This window comes from Syngnathus typhle, unplaced genomic scaffold, assembly GCF_033458585.1.
Source record: "Syngnathus typhle isolate RoL2023-S1 ecotype Sweden unplaced genomic scaffold, RoL_Styp_1.0 HiC_scaffold_161, whole genome shotgun sequence".
NCBI lineage: Eukaryota > Metazoa > Chordata > Actinopteri > Syngnathiformes > Syngnathidae > Syngnathus > Syngnathus typhle.
The window spans coordinates 112,501-118,206 of NW_026872067.1; positions in this window are offsets into that span (position 1 = coordinate 112,501).

Consider the following 5,706-nt stretch of genomic DNA (forward strand, 5'->3'; position numbering starts at 1 on the left):
AGGCCAGTCCGGGGATGAGGCAGCATCCTCGGGCAGCAGGCGGGAGGAGGCAGCCTCCCCTTAGTATAACTTAGTCTCCGGAGAATGACAGCGGGCGCGCGCAAGAGGCCAGTCCGGGGATGAGGCAGCATCCTCGGGCAGCAGGCGGGAGGAGGCAGCCTCCCCTTAGTATAACTTAATCTCCGGAGAATGACAGCGGGCGCGCCTAAGAGGCTGGTCCGGGGACCAGGCACTCTCCCCGGACAACAAAGCACGTCCCCCTCCTGAGTGGACAAAAAAAATCCACTCCTGGTACCTAGAATTTTCTCCAGCGGCGGGCTGGGAGTCTAATCTTTCTCCTGGCCGAGAAAAGAGCACTCTCCCCGGACAACAAAGCACGTCCCCCTCCTGAGTGGACAAAAAAAATCCACTCCTGGTACCTAGAATTTTCTCCAGCGGCGGGCTGGGAGTCTAATCTTTCTCCTGGCCGAGAAAAGAGCACTCTCCCCGGACAACAAAGCACGTCCCCCTCCTGAGTGGACAAAAAAAATCCACTCCTGGTACCTAAGATTTTCTCCAGCGGCGGGCTGGGAGTCTAATCTTTCTCCTGGCCGAGAAAAGAGCACTTTCCCCCGGACAACAAAGCACGTCCCCCTCCTGAGTGGACAAAAAAAATCCACTCCTGGTACCTAGAATTTTCTCCAGCGGCGGGCTGGGAGTCTAATCTTTCTCCTGGCCGAGAAAAGAGCACTTTCCCCCGGACAACAAAGCACGTCCCCCTCCTGAGTGGACAAAAAAAATCCACTCCTGGTACCTAGAATTTTCTCCAGCGGCGGGCTGGGAGTCTAATCTTTCTCCTGGCCGAGAAAAGAGCACTTTCCCCCGGACACCAAACCAGCCAACGTCCCCCTCCTGAGTGGACAAAAAAAATCCACTCCTGGTACCTAAAATTTTCTCCAGCGGCGGGCTTGGGACGAAAATCAATCTTCCTCCCGAAATTAAACCACTATTGGCGGACGCCAGCCCCAAGCGCCAGCCCCGACCGCCACCCCCCGACCGCCACAAGGCGACCGCCACAAGGCGACCGCCACAAGGCGACCGCCACCGGCCCCAAGCGCCAGCCCCGACCGCCACCCCCCGACCGCCACAAGGCGACCGCCACAAGGCGACCGCCACAAGGCGACCGCCACAAGGCGACCGCCACAAGGCGACCGCCACAAGGCGACCGCCACCGGCCCCAAGCGCCAGCCCCGACCGCCACCCCCCGACCGCCACAAGGCGACCGCCACAAGGCGACCGCCACAAGGCGACCGCCACAAGGCGACCGCCACAAGGCGACCGCCACTGGCCCCAAGCGCCAGCCCCGACCGCCACCCCCCGACCGCCACAAGGCGACCGCCACAAGGCGACCGCCACAAGGCGACCGCCACAAGGCGACCGCCACAAGGCGACCGCCACAAGGCGACCGCCACTGGCCCCAAGCGCCAGCCCCGACCGCCACCCCCCGACCGCCACAAGGCGACCGCCACAAGGCGACCGCCACAAGGCGACCGCCACAAGGCGACCGCCACAAGGCGACCGCCACTGGCCCCAAGCGCCAGCCCCGACCGCCACCCCCCGACCGCCACAAGGCGACCGCCACAAGGCGACCGCCACAAGGCGACCGCCACAAGGCGACCGCCACAAGGCGACCGCCACTGGCCCCAAGCGCCAGCCCCGACCGCCACCCCCCGACCGCCACAAGGCGACCGCCACAAGGCGACCGCCACCGGCCCCAAGCGCCAGCCCCGACCGCCACCCCCCGACCGCCACAAGGCGACCGCCACAAGGCGTTAGTGGCCGCGCCCGGTACTTTACTGGACCCTATTTGGCCCGCGGACCGGCCGGCGTCGCTTCCTTGAATGCTTAGCCGCCTTTCGAGCTGCCATGCCGGGCTTGAGTTAGTGGTTTGCGCCCGGTACTTTACTGGACCCTATTTGGCCCGCGGACCGGCCGGCGTCGCTTCCTTGAATGCTTAGCCGCCTTTCGAGCTGCCATGCCGGGCTTGAGTTAGTGGTTTGCGCCCGGTACTCTACGTTAAAAGTCAGGCGGAACGGCTCTGAAGCTCCAGACGGTGCTTCCTTGAATGCTTAGCCGCCTTTCGAGCTGCCATGCCGGGCTTGAGTTAGTGGTTTGCGCCCGGTACTCTACGTTAAAAGTCAGGCGGAACGGCTCTGAAGCTCCAGACGGTGCTTCCTTGAATGCTTAGCCGCCTTTCGAGCTGCCATGCCGGGCTTGAGTTAGTGGTTTGCGCCCGGTACTCTACGTTAAAAGTCAGGCGGAACGGCTCTGAAGCTCCAGACGGTGCTTCCTTGAATGCTTAGCCGCCTTTCGAGCTGCCATGCCGGGCTTGAGTTAGTGGTTTGCGCCCGGTACTCTACGTTAAAAGTCAGGCGGAACGGCTCTGAAGCTCCAGACGGTGCTTCCTTGAATGCTTAGCCGCCTTTCGAGCTGCCATGCCGGGCTTGAGTTAGTGGTTTGCGCCCGGTACTCTACGTTAAAAGTCAGGCGGAACGGCTCTGAAGCTCCAGACGGTGCTTCCTTGAATGCTTAGCCGCCTTTCGAGCTGCCATGCCGGGCTTGAGTTAGTGGTTTGCGCCCGGTACTCTACGTTAAAAGTCAGGCGGAACGGCTCTGAAGCTCCAGACGGTGCTTCCTTGAATGCTTAGCCGCCTTTCGAGCTGCCATGCCGGGCTTGAGTTAGTGGTTTGCGCCCGGTACTCTACGTTAAAAGTCAGGCGGAACGGCTCTGAAGCTCCAGACGGTGCTTCCTTGAATGCTTAGCCGCCTTTCGAGCTGCCATGCCGGGCTTGAGTTAGTGGTTTGCGCCCGGTACTCTACGTTAAAAGTCAGGCGGAACGGCTCTGAAGCTCCAGACGGTGCTTCCTTGAATGCTTAGCCGCCTTTCGAGCTGCCATGCCGGGCTTGAGTTAGTGGTTTGCGCCCGGTACTCTACGTTAAAAGTCAGGCGGAACGGCTCTGAAGCTCCAGACGGTGCTTCCTTGAATGCTTAGCCGCCTTTCGAGCTGCCATGCCGGGCTTGAGTTAGTGGTTTGCGCCCGGTACTCTACGTTAAAAGTCAGGCGGAACGGCTCTGAAGCTCCAGACGGTGCTTCCTTGAATGCTTAGCCGCCTTTCGAGCTGCCATGCCGGGCTTGAGTTAGTGGTTTGCGCCCGGTACTCTACGTTAAAAGTCAGGCGGAACGGCTCTGAAGCTCCAGACGGTGCTTCCTTGAATGCTTAGCCGCCTTTCGAGCTGCCATGCCGGGCTTGAGTTAGTGGTTTGCGCCCGGTACTCTACGTTAAAAGTCAGGCGGAACGGCTCTGAAGCTCCAGACGGTGCTTCCTTGAATGCTTAGCCGCCTTTCGAGCTGCCATGCCCGGCGTGGGTTTCGCGTCCGCGCCCGGTACATTATGGAAGCCAAAAAAAAAAAAAAATTCTAAGTGCGAGTGGGACCGGCCTGGGGGGCTTCCTTGAAAGCCCATCCGCCCTCCGAGCTCTCCCACCGGTCGTGGGTTGGCGTCCGCCACTGCTCAAAGCGAACTTCAAATTATCTGCTTAATAATGTGGAACACCATTCTTAAGTAGTTTTTCCTTAATTTGGGCTCAACTGGCCGGTAATGATCCCCGGTGTCTGAGATTGATCTCAGTGATCCAAAGAGCCCTGACACGTAATACCATCCATGAGTTTAATTGAAAAACAAAAAATGTAATCTTTATGACACATAAATACAATTTGCATAATAATTTGGAACACAGTGTAGACTTCCAGCGGACCGCGCGCGGCTCGGCTGACGGCGCAGCGCGATCTGGTACCGCTGCGCGGGACGAAACACGCCCCGTGCAGAGTTCCAGGCGGCCGGGAAGACATTTAAGCGCTGCCGCTGCAGCTGCGGCGGGGATTTGCCGTCCTCCGGTGGACACGACGAGTAAATACACCAGCAATCGCACTTACACCGTGTTCCAAATTATTATGCAAGTGACATTTATCTCAGATTTTCCTAAATAGTCGATGCAAAATGAGTCAGCATAATTTTCAAGTCATCAACCATTATTTTGATGAATTCTAATTTTATTGAACAAACCTCCGAATGATCACAGAATTTTTAAAAAATAAAAAACTTAAAATGCACTGTTCCACATTATTACGCACAACAGAGTTTTATAACATTTTATAGGTTTTTATGAACTGAAATGCCCATCTTAAGAATTTACAGCATTAGGAGGTCATATTTACTGAAATCAAAAGCTATTTCAAAGAAAAGACAAACAAGTTACATTTTAACATAGGACCCTTTATTTCAATAAAAAACAAAGTTACATTTTAACATAGGACCCTTTGTTCAACAGCAGCTTCACGATTCTTCCATCCACTGAACTTGTGAGTTTTTGTACAGTTTCTGGTTGAATTTCTTGGCAGGATCTAAGAATAGCCTGCCAGAGCTGCTCTTTGGAATTGAACTGCCTCCCACCTTCGTAGATTTTCTGCTTGACGATGCTCCACAAGTTTTCAATAGGATTGAGGTCAGGGGAGCATGGGGGCCACACCATCAGTTTCTCTCCCTTTATTCCCATAGATGCCAAAGACGTTGACGTATTTCTTGCAGCATGAGACGGTGCATTGTCATGCATGAAGATGATCTTTTGACGGAAAGCACGGTTCTTCCTGTTGTACCATGGACAGAAGTGTTGAGTCAGAAATTCCACGTAGTTAACAGACGTAATTTTGACGCCTTCAGGGACCCTAAAGGGGCCAAGCAGCTCTCTCCCCATGATTCCGGCCCAAAACATCACTCCGCCACCTCCCTGCTGACGCCGCAGCCTTGTTGGGCTATCGTGGCCGTCCACCAACCATCCACGACTCCATCCATCTGTAAAGTCAAGTCAAATCAAGTTTATTTGTATAGCCCTAAATCACAAGCAGTCTCAAAGGGCTTCACATAGACAGAAATTGACAATTATTCTCAAAGCATCCCCTGAGCTCTCAAAAGTGCAAGGAAAAACTTAAAAAACCCTACCTGGCCCATCCAAGGTGGCACGGCACTCGTCGGTGAACAGGACTGTCTGAAAATTTGTCTTCATGTAAGTCTGGGCCCACTGCAGCCGTTTCTGCTTGTTCGCGTTGTTCAGGGGTGGCCGAATGGAGGGTTTCCGCACAACTGCAAGCCTCTGGAGGATCCTGCACCTCGTCGTTCGTGGGACTTCACTGGCACCAGCAGCGTCGAATATTTGTTTGCTCGTCTTTAGTGGCATGCTTGCAGCCGCCCTCTTGATTCGATTTGTTTGTCTTGCAGAAACCTTCCTTGTCGTGCCTTTGTCTGCACGAACGCGCGTTTGCTCCGAATCAGCGACGAATTTCTTCAAAGTTCGATGGTCGCGCTTAAGCTTTCGTGCAATATCGAATGTCTGCATACCTTGTCCAAGGCATCGAACGATTTCACGCTTCTCGACAGCAGAGAGATCCTTTTTCCTCCCCATGGTTGAACGAAATGGCCGAACGCTTAAAAACGCGGAACTTAAATAGACTTGTTAATTACTACAATTGCGCTCACCTGGCAGACTACCATGGACTGTACCATGACTGAGGGTGATTTCAGTACTTGAAAAACAAAAAATGTAATCTTTATGACACTTAAATACATTTTGCATAATAATTTGGAACACGGGACCGTGTTCCAAATTATTAT